Below are 16,916 nucleotides of genomic sequence, written 5' to 3'. Positions count from 1 at the left end.
CTACTGTGCTGTGAATGTACACTGAATGGTCCCATGGGCTTGGCTTAAAACTCCATGGTCTGGGAAAACCAAAACCCAGGACAGAAGAATGGTAACATTTCTGAATGATTGTCAATAGCTCCTCAATGGGCCTTAATTGTTAGGAAATAGCTATGGCCAAGAAGCCATCAGGGTTTGGCAGAGCAGTCCTCCCTGCTCAGCTGAAGCGAACAGGCAGTTAAGTACCTGCTGAAAAAGCACATTTAGGTGCTGGGACGTGGGAGAAGACAGATACTGTTGTCGGTTGGCTGAACCATATGGGTATGCAGGATCTCTCTCTCTCTTTGGGGATCTGATGTGGGACACTGGATCTACTGCCCTGCAGGAGTGCTTCTGTGCATCTGGAAATAAAGCAAAAGCTGCTAAGACACCATAAGCCTTCAGTACTGTGTTCTCCTGCCCAGGTAAGTACCCCCCATGGAAGAAATCCACCGCTCAAAGACATGGGATATGCGCGACAGCGGCTTGTGCTATTCCCATTCGGTTGCTGTTGCACTAATGAACACAGCATACAGAGCTTTGTTCTCCCCCATATTTTATTCGTTACATTAGAATCCTGCCTTTCTTCCATCTTGGTACTCAAGATGTGCAACATGGGGTGGGGGAGCGGGGTCCCAGGGAATCTCCCGTTCCAGCAGAGACCAGACTGGCTTGGCTTCTGTAAGGATCTGCACGATATGACCGTTCAACCATATCCTGGGGATACACACATCCCCTCCCATGAACATATGAAGGGGTCCTCTTACAGAATCAGACCGCTGGTATGCAGCTCAAGCTGGTCTCCTTGTACCATCTGATGGAGAACCCTCAGCCAGTCTGGGGGTTGCCTGCAGAAACACAGCCCTGCAACACTCTGGGGCTGCCCTGGATGGGGAAAAGTGCATCAGAGGAGAGGACCTGAAGATGTTGAAGACACTGGAGCAACAAATGTGGGGTTTGCTGAACGGGCATCTGTGCTAGCCAGTTGATTCTGGAAGGTTGCAAGCTGCCGTTTCAAAAGCCGCCCCGACCTATTGCCGGTATGATAGATGGGTCCAATTTTAAACCTCCCCAGAGCTGCCTTCCCGTTCACCCGAACGCCACATGGCACAGAGGAGATGAAGCTGACATGCTTCCCTGTCACTTCATCATCCCTCTCCCAATCAACTGGGGTGCACACCATCTCCCCATCTGCTCCCCCTCGGAAACCAAGCAAGAATTTCATCTCGCTCAGATGTATTTTTCAATCCATCTTCCTATTACACCCTGGAGGGGAAAAGGGAAAAAGAGAGCTCCAGTGATGTGGTGCCAACCATCAGCAAATTTGTTCGCCCAGCACCACTCCGCATCAAGATAAATATCATACATATTTTATTGTGGGGGAGGGGGATATTAATAAATAAGTCCTTTTGTTAAGAAAAAGACATTCTTGGCTTTTGTGTATTCACATAAAAGAGGACATCTGTTCACTGCAAAATATGAAGTCTTTGGGGGGGGGTTTGCTTCTTGAGCAAAAATTTTATAGGGACAGCATAGAAGCATAGAATCACAGAGTTGGAAGGGGCCATACAGGCCACCTAGTCTGACCCCCTGCTCAATGCAGGATCAGCCTAGAGCATCCCTGACAAGTGTTTGTCTGACTGCTACAAGACTGCCAGTGAGGAGGAGCTCACCACCTCCCTAGGCAGTTGATTCCACTGTTGCACAGCTCTTACAGTAAAAAACTATCCAGCTGGTACCTTCCCGCCCTTAATTTAAACCCATTATTGCGAGTCCTATCCTCTTCTGCCAACAGGAATAGCTCCCTGCCCTCTTCTAAGCGACAGCCCTTCACATACTTAAAGAGAGCAATCATGTCCCCCCTCAACCTCCTCTTCTCTAGACTAAACATTCCCAGGTCCCTCAGCCTTTCCTCATAGGGCTTGAACCCAGACATGCTGAATTAAGGTCAACCATACAGAATCCACACTGACCTGGATGGCCCAGGCTAGCTTGATCTCATGAGATCTCTGAAGCTGAGCAAGGTCGGCCATGGTGTTTGGCTGGGATACCACCAAGGAAGTCCAGGGTTGCTATGCAGAGGAAGACTATGGCAAACCACCTCTCAATGTCAAGAACATAAGGACATAAGAGAAGCCAATGTTGGATCAGGCCAGTGGCCCATCCAGTCCAACACTCTGTCACACGGTGGCCAAAAATACCAGGTGCCATCAGGAGGTCCAGCAGTGGGGCCAGGACACTAGAAGCCCTCCCACACTGTTGCCCCCACCCCCAAGCACCAAGAATACCCAAGCACCTGGCAAACCCTATGGGGTTGCCATAAGTCAGCTGTGACTTGACAACACTTTCTACCACCATATTGAATCCATACTAACAACTGTCCACCCCTCCCCAAGGAAGACTTGCAAATCTTGTTGATCAAAACTAACAGACTGGCATCAGGAAGGAAAAAACGAGACAGCTGAGAACTGTCCATCTTCCTTGGCACTCGGTAGGAGCAAGGTGCCCAATGGCACACAGGGCCAGCCTACCAGGGCCAGTGTTCCCTCTAAGCTGAGTTAGTGTGAGCTAGCTCACAATTTTTGAGCCTCTGGCTCACACATTTTTGTCTTGGCTCAGGAAGGATGGCTCCAGAGCAAACTAGTTTATCCAGCAGCCAAATCTCTTGCTCACAATTTTAATGCCAGTAGCTCACAAAGTAGATTTTTTGCTCACAAGACTCCACAGCTTAGAGGGAACATTGAGGGCTCCAGGATTATTGCAACCACTCCAGAATCCAACAGAATCTGAGGCATGTGGCAATCCCCCCCCCCACCTGCCACCATCTGCCACCCAGGTTTTCCCCACTGCATCCCCTTTATTCTCACTCCGTACATAGTGAATGAAGTGAAATCCACCTTCCACTTGTAGGAAAGGAGCGACAGAGAAGAGTTGGGGCACATACAGAGGCTGGTCGGAGCCAGTCGCAAGCCATGGGCTGCACTGAGGTATCCAACCAAAGAGGGCTGCAAGAAGGCTGGACATACAACCAAGTCAGTGCATCAGGCTCAGCCTTGCCTCTTCTGACAGGCAGCAGCTCTCTGGCAGGGAAAGGTCTTCCCTGAAACATGCTGCTTGAGATTCTTTTGAACGGAGATGCTAGAGGTGGAACTGAGGACTTCTGCATTTTATATATGACCTTTCCTCCTATGGCCCTTCCACAGCCCAAGTAGGGTTGCCAGCCTCCAGGTGGGGCCTGGAGATCTCCCGCTTTTACAACTGATCTCGAGCTGACAGAGCTCCCCTGGAGAAAATGTCTGCTTTGAAAGGTAGATTCTCTGGCATTGTACCATGCTGAGGCTCCTCCCTTCCCCAAACCCCACCCTCTCCTGGATCCATGCCCAAAGTCTCCAGGTATTTTCCAACCCAGACCTGGCAACCCTAAACCCATGTCAGAGCCTGTGTCCAGGCAGCATTGGCTATTTCACTTTGCACTGCATTATATCTACTACCGGCAATTGGACTGCCTCGGCCACACAGAAAAATCCGAATGACAAGATAGCCACATTGCAACGGTAGAGCAACAATATGTAGCCTCGTCCCAACTGGCAGTGCTTCTCCAGGGTCTCAGGCCCTGCTTAGTGAGCACATTTCCAATGGAAGCCATTGAAGAGGAGTGGGTACCGTAGGGGTCAGATTACATGCAAAGCGTGTGCTGTAAAGCTCAGCTACGTGCAAGGAAGCCCCGCGAAGGCCCTCCCTGTCCCCAGGCAGGCAGGGGTGGGGAGAGGCAGGGAGGAAGCAACTTACCCTCCCTCTTCTCCTGCCTCCTCCTGGCTGAATGAGGGCCGGAAGCGGGGTGGCCGGAAGCAGGGGGTGGGGCTTCGTCATGTGCCCCGCCCCCCGTACCTCACCCGGGGGAACTGCGATCCCCCGCGAAATGACCTCTGGGTACAGCAACAATATGTAGCCTCGTCCTGACTGGCAATGCTTCTCCAGGGTCTCAGGCCCTGCTAAGTGAGCACTTTTCCAATGGAGATGGCAGCCATTGAAGAGGAGTGGGTACCGTAGGGGTCAGATTACATGCAAAGCGTGTGCTGTAAAGCTCAGCTACACGGACAAGAGGGAGGGGCTTGACTAGCCAGAGAAATACATCAGAAGAGGGGGAACAAGTCTGCAAAGCTGCATCGATGCTTTCATTGCCCAGCCTAGAGACTGGTTCACACATGCCAGAAGCACCAATGTGTAGATTGGCCACCACAGTCGGACACTGAACAGCACAGGCAGACCATTCACATTCCACTTCACACAGTCAGCAACAGTCAAGAAATCCAGCAGCATACATGCACATGTGTGAACCTTGCCAAAGTCTAATGGGAACAGATAAGGACAGGGCAGAAGTACAAGGAGAAGCGGAGCAAGGAAAGAACCTGTCATGCTACTTGGGCTGGGGGGGGGGAGGAGGAATCAATGACTATTTAGTGGGGGCACAATGGCTCCTGCAAGCTGCCTGAAGACCCGCTGCTTGAGTCTACCTCTGGCCAATTCACAGACTGAGACAACCCAAAGTTTGGATAACTTGCTGTTAAACACACTTGCAAAGAGGAGGAACATCCCATAACCTTCCTAGGGGAAGATGGTTGCCTAGCAACTTGTGTGCTCATTCCACCACATTCTCCCAGAAAAATGGCTTTTGGTGGGGAACTGGGAAGGGGGGAGATAAAGGGAAAGGGGGGAGAGAGAAGTGGGAAACCCTCCAGTATCTACAGGTGTTTCTTCAAGGGGTTACCCTGAATGATATGCTGGGGCCCAATATATTATCCTTTTGCAAAAAGATGCAGGTGGGGGGGGGGGAGAGAAGAAATGAGGTTAACTTCAAAAAATGTTCGCATGGTTACCATGGATACTGTTTAATCATAAGGAATGAATGCCATCGGTTGCCATGGCAATCCAGAGGCTGAGAGAGCATCCAGATGAGGCAGTGTGTCTATGGGCAGTCCAGCTGCCAATGGTTTTGGATCGGGGAGAACAAGGAAGGGCCTGACCTGTGACCTGCAGAGACAGATGCCCTGGCAGAGGGCAGCTTCCATACATGAATGGCGAACTCTAACACCCCTCCGGACTCCCGCTTCCAGCGTGTCCCTTTGTCCGACAGAAATGACTGGGGTGTCAAGAGAACGCATACCCATTTGCTCCAAGCTGCTGACTGTGCTTCACTGTAAACAGACAATTTCTCACTCTCTCTCTCTGAATATACAAACAGTTTATGATTGTCTTAGAAAGCGATGACCCCCCAAATAAATACATGTCTTGATATGTGCGGGAAGAGATTGCTACAGAAGCACTGACACTCCTTCATCAGGGGGCTGAAGAGCCGGGCCCAGGAACACTGTTCTCTCTGGGGCCGCCACTCACTTTTTATCTCAGCTCTGTCTCCTCCCGTCTCACACATACAATCTCAAGAGTCGTGGTAGAAAATATTTCTGAAATTACATACATAGACCCTGTCTTGGTTATGGGCCTATAGCCTGAGCTGGGGTCCCCAGGTGGTCCCCTTGCCCCCAAATGCTTGGGGGCCTGCTGAATGAACAGCTTCCAAGAATGGCAGAACAGCCCTCTTAACCCCACTGGTAACAGGAATCAACATCATTTCTACGGCACTTCTCAAACACCGCTGAAAAGTAAGCCAGAAGGCTCAATCCATACATTACTGCCATGGTGTGGGAGCTACTTCCAACTGCCTTGGTGCTTTGTCATTGCAGCAGTCTCGAGATGGAGGCACTGCATGGGTGGGTGAAGGAAAGAGCTGGCTTCTGGGTCAGGACCAGGTCACTCGTCCCCATCCATGTGGTTCGCAGGGAATAAATAGGAACATATGAAGGTGCCTTATGCTGACTCGGCCCCCTGGTCTACCTAGCTCAGTAGCATCTGCTCTGGCTGGCAGCAGCTGTCTGGGGTCTCCAGCAGAGAAAGGTCTGTCCCAACACCTGCTGTTTGCAAAATCCTTTAACTGAAGATGCTGGCAAGGACTGAGCCCAGGGCTTCCTGTGTGCAAAGCAGGTGAGCTACCACTGAGCCACAGCCTCTTCCCTATTGGTTACTGAAACAGTCATCATTCACTTTGCACCAACACCTCTTGCTTATTCCCTCCAGTAGGGTAGTTGGGGGGGGAGACCAGCCTGCGAGCCCATTACTGCGAGAGGGTCCTCTTCTGTCATCATTTTAGAAATTTAAAAAATGGGCTTTTGCTATCCATCCATTGCTGGAATGGTGTCCAACTGGACCCTGAGAAGAGAAGCTGCTGCAGGCACACATTATCTGGGCCTTGGAGTGTTTTTAAAGTTCTCCACCCAGAAATGCTGAAGCCAAGGAAACCACATATCTGACTCACATCCACAGCCAACAACACTGTGGTCCTGTTTTCCCTTAAATGGCACCATGGACAGACACTAGTCTAACAGGCTAGTGGTCCCAGTTGATGCAGACGTCTTCTGGATGTCATGATATTAATCCCCAGATCATCACAGCCTTAATTCTCCTCTCCCCTTTCATCAAGCCCCACATTACCCTCTCTGCAGGGGTTCCTTAATTTTATGTCAGTGTAGGGTTATCAGATGTCCTCTTTTTCTAGTGTCCGCCCTCTTTTGGGCTCTTTAAAAAACTGATGAAAATGTCTTCTTTTTGGGTTGGAAGGTCAGGAATATTCCTAGTTAGTAGCAATTATCACAGCTTAAACAGAACCAAGTTTGAGTCCAGTGGCACCTTTAAGACCAACAAAGTTTAATCAATTAAAGAATTCAACTTTGTCGGGCTTAGAGGTGCCACTGGACTCAACCTTTGTTCTGTTACCTCAGACCAACACGGCTACCCACCTGAATCTAACGCAGCTTAAACAGGAGGGCTATTTAAAATGAGATTTGTCACAGTGATCACTTGTTTGAAGTAGTCAGTCAAGAAATATGTCTTCTTTTTTGCTTTTCAAAATATGGTAACTGTTATGTATTCAACTGCATACGGCAGAGCTTGGGTCAAAGGCTCTATCTTGCCCCAGTATCCAGAAGTATACAATCTGATTGGGCGCTCCGAACAGCTTACCAATCAGAGCATCCGAAAAGGTTATGGAGGGAAACCTGTTTATTGGTTGTTATCTATGCTTAAGGATTGGTTGTGATCTGACAGATGGGCATGGTTACCCAAGCCCGGACAGTTTAAAAGTGAGCCTGTTGCTCCCTTGTTTGTGTTCGTTCTTCATCTATCTAATAAAGCTGAATCACTGTTTTGGAAAAAGCTGCGTTGAGTCTCGTACTTAACAGTAACCCTATGTCAGTCTCAATGCACCAGGCCAGAGAGTCCGTGGGAAGCAACAAACAATGGTCAGCAACACTTTGGCTGTGTCAGAGGAGATGATCCAAGGGAGGTTTTAATTCAGTGCGTCAAATGAGAACTGAAATTGCTTCACAGGGGAACTTGTTCCTTGTAACAAGAACAGCTCTTTTTTTCTGCCCTGCAGTAATTCCTAATATACTTGGTCTTCCTTCCTTACACTTCACATGGGAAGTCCCTACCCTATGTTCTCTTCCTATTCAACAACAGAACACCAAACACCTGCAGTCAAAAATGTGGCTGCGGAGTTCAAAGTCAGTAAATAAAAGACTCCACGCACAGCACTTCCCACCCCTCTGTCACTGGGCAAGTTCTTTCCTCCTAGCCAAACGGACCTTTCACTTCCTTCACAGAAACTTTGTTAGCATCACAGATCATCAACAGGGTTGACAGCTTGGAAGCCAAGCGAGCACCAACAGTTCTGAGCAGGCAAATGGGCAGTCCTGGGGTAACAGCCCAGAAGCCAGGATAGTACTGCAAATGACACAGAGTGGTCAACAGGGCTCCACCTAGCCTTATGAAGTTGGAGATTCTGGCCTGACACCTCACTCCTCATGAAGCAAGTTGCTCAGACTGAGAAACCAGCCTAGAGTCTCCACCTTTCATATTGTCCCCACCCCGTCCCCTGTGCCCCCTGACAAACTGTAGTTCCAGCTGTCTTGGTGGCACCAAAACTGAATAGAGAATAGGTCAACAGCTCCTTCTGCTGGCATGCGGTGGCAACACTTCAGTCAGGGTGCCAGAGTCCCTGACTTCCTTCCTTACACTCACAAACTGTGAACCTTGCAACCCATCAAAGCCGCAAAGCTAAAGGCAGTAGAAGGGGGGGGGCTGGAAAACAGCAGCTATATTTACGCAGAAATGGAGATATTGCTGTAATGATTTAATGTTTTGGAATGTGTGTTTCTTTAAATGTTTAGTCTGACTGCAGTAATGTAAGAAGAGAGATAGAGGGAGACAAGTGTGAGGTGATTGGCTGGTGACTGAGAGTGTGGGAGGAGGGGTGTCTAAGAGAGTGATTCTGTGTGTGAAGTTTGAAGAGAGCATAGTCTGTGTGATCCTTGCGCCGGCGCTTCCTGGGCTCCTAGCCAAACTGCGCATGCTCTGACATGCGCAGTTCGGCTGGCCGGCCGTCAGCTCTGTGTTTTCTCCCCGGCGTCTGATCGTGCCGGGGAGAAAACGCGGCGCGGCCAGGGGATCCGTGGGATCCCGCCGCGCCGTGTCAACTTTGACGCGGCTTTGAACAGCCACGGTTTGTGCCGCTTTTCCCCCTGCGTGTGGCAGGGGCCTATGGGAGTTTTTGAGTCTATTCTGTGTGAATAAGACAAAGAGTTCAGCCTGTATGGCTATATAGATGAGAGAGAGAGAGAGATTAGACTGAGTGTCTACGCCTGTCAGAGAGGAGTTTTGGGAGTTTGAGAGACTGTTTGTGACACCGAGCCTTGCCAGTTATATTTACAAGTTCTTTTCATCAGCAACAGTTTAAAATAACCAGAAATCTATTTTGTTCTTTATTAAATACATTATTTTTTTTGTTTAAACTTATCCCAGCAATCAGAAGTCCTTCCTCAGGGCCACACAGTCTCCCCAATAAACAGGACGTCACAAATGCACCAGTGTCCAGATTTCATAAAGGTGCCCTTTGTGGACTATGCTGTCGGGAAGGACAGAAAGGGCGACTCCAAATCCTTGAATTTATCTGGCCTGCCTATTTACCGTAGGCTTTCCAAGAGGTCCAGTGTGCTGACCCTTAAACAAGATCTACCAGCATTTCTTTACAAAGGAACAGAAAAGCCATCTGTTGGAGAAGTCAGCTTGGGCACACTGTTTCCCATACAGGCTGAAAAGGTCTTTCGGGAACCTTAACACCCAAAATTAACAAGGTCATACTAGGATCAACATTTCCAAACAAACAGGCTTATCTCCTGGAGCTTTTAGGCACACATTTGTCAATGGCTCCATTAAGAGGCCCAGACCAAAACACAAAACTAAGAATGGGTCTGAGCGGGAAATGGCCACCAAAGGAAGCAGAAGAACTATCCAGGCCAACTACTCTTTTAAAAAATGAGGCAAGGGGGAATTTCCCTTTTTTCTTAAAGGCACCTCTGGAAGGATAGGGGAGGAAAACATACTTTCTACTCAGAACAAAACACTTGTATTTTCTACCTAAGCAAGGCTTGCTTGGGCAATTGTTTGAGTAAAAAGATAGACGTTCAGAGGGTTAGGTTTTGTTTTAAGCAGAGCCAGTTATCTGAGTTTGGGAGCCCAACAATAATGAAGATAGAGAAGATCCCACTATTAAAGCCTTGAGCACCATCTACTTTCTAAACCCTTCCCAGTCATCTTTTGATATTGTGCTGTGCTTAGGGCACAGACCTTCCAATAGTAACTGGCTGAGTTGATAGATTCAGATAGGTAGCCATGTTGGTCTGAAGAAGCAGAACAAAGTTTGAGTCCAGTGGCACCTTTAAGACCAACAAAGTTTTATTTGAAGTATAAGCACACTTTTTCAGATGCAGTGAAGCAAGTTATTGCAACACTCAGAACAATGGAATCCCCAGGACTTAACAGGGATATTGGTTTCTTATCTCACTACATATGCTAACGTCATTCAGCCCTTACACCTGTATTCTCACCAATCCCCCAGAAGGGCCATTTTATTTTATCTCTTATTTGGAATAACAGATTAGTAGATTGTAATGTAATATAATGAATAGAAGAAATTGGAATGTATTTCTCTGGTCTGGGGACTGGCGAGATAAATCTGCACAGCCAATCACCCCACCTCAAAGAAGATGCTGTAAAGTCATCACCATGCTTGAGAGGAGATGGATGGCAGGGTCTCCATTAATTACTCTCAGCATTTCACAATTAGATACCTCAGTTTCCAATTTTGACATATTTATTTCCTTCACTGTTTCCCTCCCAGAATTGAAAGCAAACAAATGGTAACCATATAAACTAAGCTTATTATTCCTGTTTCATCCTTGAATCTGTTATTCTGTTATTCTTCTGTAAGCTGCCCAGAGGGCGGGGTATAAATTTAATAATATACTCCACCTCCTGGCGCCTTGGGACAGGTCTTGGGACAGGTCTTTTCCCGTCCAGCGGCTTCCTCCGGCGGGCCTCATCCGGTGCGCGGCCTCGCGCCAGCTGTAGCTCCGGCTCACATCCTGCTGGCTCCGCCGCGCCACGCCATCACCCGCCCCATGACTCCGACGGACTCCACCGCCTGACGTCATGCTCACTGGGTTGTCGCCAGGGCTGCTCATTCACCGCACCGCTCTGCCGCTCCACCGCCACTGCCGCCGTGTGCTACTGGACTCAAACTTTGTTCTGGCTGAGGGGATGGAAGTATTCATAAACATTTTGTAACATCACAACTGCTCATGAGAACGAGAAGCAATGGTATATTAGCCATCCAGTTTCCAGGAGGGAAGGTAGTATGACATGTTCGGCTTGGGTTAAAACCTCATGTAGACTTCAAGGATAGGAGAGGGAGAGTGGGGGGCTGGGGTGTGTGTGGAGAAATTGAGCAAAAATTTCTAAGAAACGTAGGAAGGTGGAGATCTTGTTCCATCTACAAAATGTATGTTGTAGGCTCATGTAGCCTGTTTGCCTTGAGGGGGGGGGAGGCTATTGGAAGACAATGGTTGAGGGAAAAGGGCTGAGGAGGGATGGTGCTGTGGAAAGACCTCACAGAGCTAAGTGGTAGTGGTGTGGGGTGAGGGTTGTGATATATTGATTTAAGACTCCCCACAATTTAAGTCCTTTCACTTGGTTTCACTGTTCAAAACTGCCTCCCCCCACAATACTATTAAGATTTTACAGGAGAATGTAACATAAATTTTCTCCTTTAAAATGCTAATTGCAGATCCAGACTGCCAAGCCAATCTCAAGTAAAGGAAACAAAGTGAAAGTTAAAGGGTTAAATGTGCTCTTTCTTCTCCCTGAGGTAAACTGGAATTTGCTTGGAATTTGCAATTTATGGATGGAACAAGATGTGTGATCTTTATCTGGACTGTTTTAAAAGACAGGACTTCAATAAGTAGGGTGGCTGAAAGAAGGGAATACATACAGTCAGTTGCTGACAGAAAAACAGGAAGCCAAGAGAAGTGTGAAGGGGGGGGGGAAGGCTATTGGAAGACAATGGTTGAGAAAAAGGACTGAGGGGGAAGGTGCTGTGGAAAGACCTCACAGAGCTAAGTGGTAGTGGTGTGGGGTGAGGGTTGTGATATATTGATTTAAGACTCCCCACAGATGCCGGCCACATGACCATGGAAATGTCTTCGGACAGCGTTGGCTCTTCGGCTTTGAAACGGAAATGAGCACCGCAATTCTAGAGTCGTATTCGACTGGCTTTTGAGCAAGGGAACCTTTACCTTTACAGTTTATACTTAGTACTTTTGGTTTGTGACTAGGGTTGCCCACTCCATTGGGAAATTCCTGAAGATTTGGGGGTCGAGCCTAAAGAGGCCAGGGCCCTCAGTAGGCTATAACGCCATAGAGCAGTGATGGCGAACCTTTTAGAGACCGAGTGCCCAAACTGCGACCCAAAACCCACTTTATCACAAAGTGCCAACGCGGCAATTTAACCTGAATACTGAGGTTTACTTTAGAAAAAACAACTCATACATTAACTTAAGATGATCCAAACAAAGTAAGGAAAGCAATCCCAAATGCTTTCATTTACTTAAAATTATTTGGCAGAGAATTTGACACTTTACACCTAGAGGTTGGCCTATTTGTTACCCACTTCACCAGTGGCTCCAGAGGCCAGTAAACTCAGACACTAGCTGGTTTGCAATGCCCCACCTCTTAAGAGCAGCATACTTAAGGTGCCTTTCTTGTGAGTCCCCAAACTCCTGCCCCTAACCCCACATTTATCACAAAGGAATTCAGAAACAGAGGCGGAAAGCCTCGACCAAGACATTTATACCTGAACAATTCCAGAGTGCTCCAAAATACCCTCCCTTAGTAGTTCCCATCCTTAAGTCCTCTGTTTGGGATTCCCTTTCAACACTGGATGTGAGACACTTGGAGGGAAAAAAGCAGTGGGAATTTTGAACTCATTTCCTCATGTCACCAAGTTTTTGGATGAGGTGACTCAAAGAAGAAGGGCAAAAGAGGAACCCCAGGCCCATCCAGGACTTTCCAACAAGGTCTTGTGGCCGCCCTTCTAGACAGCAATGACGTGATGGGAGAGACCACTTGCAGAGTCATTTTATTTGCTAACTGAGCATCTGGGCTTTGTGACAACCCCAAGTTATGTTTAGTCACACTGTGACACAATTTCTGTTTGACGGAGCATGCATGTGGGCACACACATCGGAAAAGGCTAAAGCTCAGTGCCAGTGCACCTGCTTTGTACGAAAACTGTCCCAGGCTCAGTCCCTGGCAGTGCCAGTTAAAGAATCTCAGGTCAGGTCCCAAGCACTGGGAAAGGGCTTCCCTCTGCCTAAGACCTTGCAGAGCTGCTGTCAGTCTAGGGTTGCCAGCTCTGGGTTGGGAAATACCTGGAGATTTTAGGGATGGAGCCTGGGGAGGGTGGGTTTTCAAGAGGGGAGGGGCCTCAGCAGGGTATATTGCCATCGGTCCACCCTCCAAAGCCGCCATTTTCTCCAGGGGAACGGATTTTTGTCAATTGTAATGCCAGGAGATCTCCAGGTCCCACCTGGGGGTTGGCAACCCAATGTCAGTCAGAGTACAGCCTCCTTGGGTGGGTGGACCCAGTCTGACTCAGCAGAAGGCAGAGCTGCTCAAGCACACCAGCGCTGGAGTGATTTCACACGAAGCACCAGAACTTGACAACAAAACAACCTGACCTGCAGGCACTGCCCCCTTCATTTCAACCTTCACAATCTATTGAGAAGTTATTGAGCCACACCGAAATAAATTAAAGCTCCTGTGAGCTTCAGCATCATTCAGCGAGGGTGCCTGATGAGTCTTGCCATGCTGTACTGCCCTGCTAGGAGCTGCGGTGGCTCAAGTGATTAAGACACTGAACTGCAGACTGTGGAAGGTCAGTAGTTCAGCAGTTCGAGACCCGGGTGCCGCATGATGGAGTGAGCTCCCATCTCTAGTTCCAGCTCCTGCCAACCTAGCAGTTCGAAAGCAAGAAATTGCAAAGTAGGTAAATAGGTACCACTTCGGTGGGAAGGTAACAGCGTTCCGTGCACCTTGGTGTTTAGTCATGCCGGCCACATGACCACGGAAACGTCTTCGGACAGCGCTGGCTCTTCGGCTTTGAAACGGAGATGAGCATCACAACCCTAGAGTCGGATTCGACTGGCTTTCGAGCAAGGGAACCTTTACCTTTACTGCCCTGCTGCAGCCTTGCTGGAAACAAGTTAAACCCTCCCACCGGTCTCTCTATTGGGTATGCTTGGACCAGTCACGCCTGATGTTAGAAGCACGTCAGGATTCTTTGTGCTCCCAGGAGGCTAACTGTTGCATCTCTGCTGGAGTTGTTGCTCTGGCTTCCCACACTCAGAACAGTGATTTCATGCAGAAACAGAGGCTGGGCTCCACTGAGGGCAGACCGTTCTTGCCAAACCCGCAGTTTTAGTTCAGAAACAGCAATGCGTTTCAGCTATTAGGGCCTGGGAAACGTTGGTTTAAACAACACTGATGGGGGTGGGGGTGGGGCTGACAGCAGAAAAGAGCCCAGAGTTAAATAAGCCCTTATACACCAGAGCTGGCAAAACCCAAGTGCTGCCTCTCACTCATTAAAACAATTGCCCCAAGCCCTGTGAAAAGCTGGGGCCTAGAAATCTGGTGCTTCTTTCCAAAATTTTGAGGCTGGCAATCAGGAACTTCTAACCATTTTCCCACCTCTGCTGCACAGTGTCTCGGCTCCCCCCTCCCTCAGGTTGGAATTAGCGGATCTGCATAGAAAACAGGGACACGCTGAATTTCTCCTTTGCCTTGCTTTCATTTGTGCACTAGAGGCAAAAACGAGCACTGCCTGTCCTGGAAGAGAAAGTGCCAGAGAGCATCTTATTTTTAAAACTGCATCTGGGTCAGTAGCTGCCTGGAGTCGAATGAATGAATCGTACGAGCGAGCACATTAAAAAAAAATGAACACATCGGCTAAGCCTGCTGTGGCAGCCGCCAAGGACAGAACTCTGCCTTCTGCTGTGCCCAGAAGATCTGCGAGGGCCAGTTCCAAGACCAAAAGAAGGGGGGGGGGGAGAGAAGAGGTCCACTGTGAGATGATCACCCTGATCTGTAGCTGAAAGTCAGCAGGGATTGTGCCCTTTTCCCCAATGTAAAGAAAAACAAACCAAAAAAGCCCTAGTTGGCACCCTCATTAAGGAAATGTAGATGACGGGGAGTAATAACAAATGAATGAAGAATGCCACTTGCTCTTCTGAATATTTATTTCTGTAGTCTTTCAACCTGCAATCCTTTCTCCTCTCTTTCTGGATTCTGCCAGGGAGGATCCCTGGAGCGAGGAGCACGATTCCTGAAAACTTCATCCAAAGTAGTCCGAAATGATTCTGAAATTCTGAAATAGTCTGAAATGATCCACTCACTGAAATCAAAGGAAATGAAAACAAAGCTTTTGAACTGACATCTCTCTAAAAACAAATTAGCTCTCACCTGCCAGATGGCATAGTGGTTGGGAGACCCAGCAAGTCCCCAACTTGGCCTCTGCCACTAACTCACCCTGTGGCCTCCAGCAAGTCACTTGTTTCACAGCCTCCAGTCCATAATATTGGAACATTAACACTAGCGTATCCTTACAAGGCTGTTATATTACAAGATGATGTGTATGAAGCACTTGAAAACCCTGCACAATTACTCCAGTATCACCATAACAGCATACTATATTGTGGAGACTGCTGGCACATACATCTGTTTCAAGCAGCCCTTGGTCAGCAACTTTTTATAATTAAAGAGCTGAACTACATCAACATTCAGAGGAAGGAACCAACAAAGAGCCAGTACACTGAACACAACCGATTACTGACCTTTTAATTAATACACCCACAACGTTGCTGCAGACTGAACACAGGTGGTTGCAAGTTCTTTATCAGGAAGTGGCGCTTGTAATTGCTCACAACAAGGAATAAACATACACAGAAGCACCCTGCACAGTTGTTTCAGTGCACTGGCATAAATCTGCACATGGTTCACACTCGGATGACTGGCAACCATTCACCTCTATCGTCATGTTCCTTAATGTAAAGCATCTGAAGGATGTTCTTCCATCCCATTAAAATCTTTGCCAGCCATTCCCTTCTCATACTGGTTATTCTAGCATCCCACCTACCCCTCTGTTCCAATATAAACAAATATTTCATTAGGGGGCAGGGCTCTAGAGTCAGAGCTTTCAAAGCTCTGAATTAGCCTCTTGGGCATTCCAAAGGTGCTTACAATGGCAGAATTCTGTTTAAACATTCACACATCAGCCTGAAACGTGGTGTGCATGGTCCGCTTACCATACTGACTTTGGAGCATGACCCTCTTGGCCTGCTCCTTGCACCATTCTCCAAAAGTTGGTGGAATGCAAAATAAATGGTTTGTGTTGTGGCCTCTCAGAAGCTGCACTTTACTGTCAAGGATCAGTTTGTTTACAAGCATCTCGGTTACGTGGGCACTGTGGGGAGTGTGGAAACAAGGACACAGATACAAGGCCTGCTAGCCCCAGTCCAACACCAGGGCCAGCGCTCTCCTTCCATATCCAGCTCTGCTCTCCCAGCTGCTGTCTCATCCAGTCCTCTTGAGCCGCACCGAATCAAATCCAGCTCCCCTGCCTCACTCCAAACAGGGAAACCAGTTTCAGGCTTTTCCTAACAAAGGGAGGGTCTCAAGGTACACCCCAGGCAGCCACTGAAGGAAGATCAGTCCCTAATTCCTAATCAAGAACCCACTTTCAGTAACAGAGCGGGCCACACCAACCGAAGAACGCAACTGGTAACAATCCATCACTCTTCAAGACATGCAGACAGGCTTCTCACACAATTCAGGGTCAAGGTCCTTGGTTTGCGCTGGCTTTTCATACTGCCCGAGACAGTTGCTAAGAAAGCCACCCAGAACCATGAGGAAACCCCCGAGGACTATGCACATGAGAGCGTTTGGGACCGTTCCCACCTTTCCCCGCAACTTCTAACACTGATCTGTAACGTTTCTGGAGCAAGCACTGAGAGTCAGAGCCACAGAGGGGCAATTGCTCGGCGGCTGCCCCACGGCATCCGAATTCCCTTCCCCCAGAGGGCTGCCAAAGTCCCAGCCTGCCCTCCTCCGGAAACTGAAACCACGCCATTCATTCCCACGGACGGTGGCTTTCGGTGTCCAGGGATGGCGGGAGAACCATCATCACCACCAGCACACTGTTATCTGCTCCCCGGTCCTGGGCCAGGGTGCGCTGGAATCCCCCTTAGAGGGACCCGCGCAACTTACCCGGGCTCTCACTTTGGCACGCGGCTTTGTGTGCCAGCCCAAAGTTCCTGCCCTCGGAGGACTGCGCCTGATCCCCGGCTCACCTTTTGGCGCCTCCCACACCAGACCTTGCTCTGGGAGGCCAGGCG

The sequence above is a fragment of the Gekko japonicus genome, unplaced genomic scaffold (assembly GCF_001447785.1).
Source record: "Gekko japonicus isolate JY-2015 unplaced genomic scaffold, Gekko_japonicus_V1.1 scaffold2095, whole genome shotgun sequence".
NCBI classification, from domain to species: Eukaryota; Metazoa; Chordata; class Lepidosauria; order Squamata; family Gekkonidae; genus Gekko; species Gekko japonicus.
Note: the sequence above shows the minus strand (reverse complement) of the source record.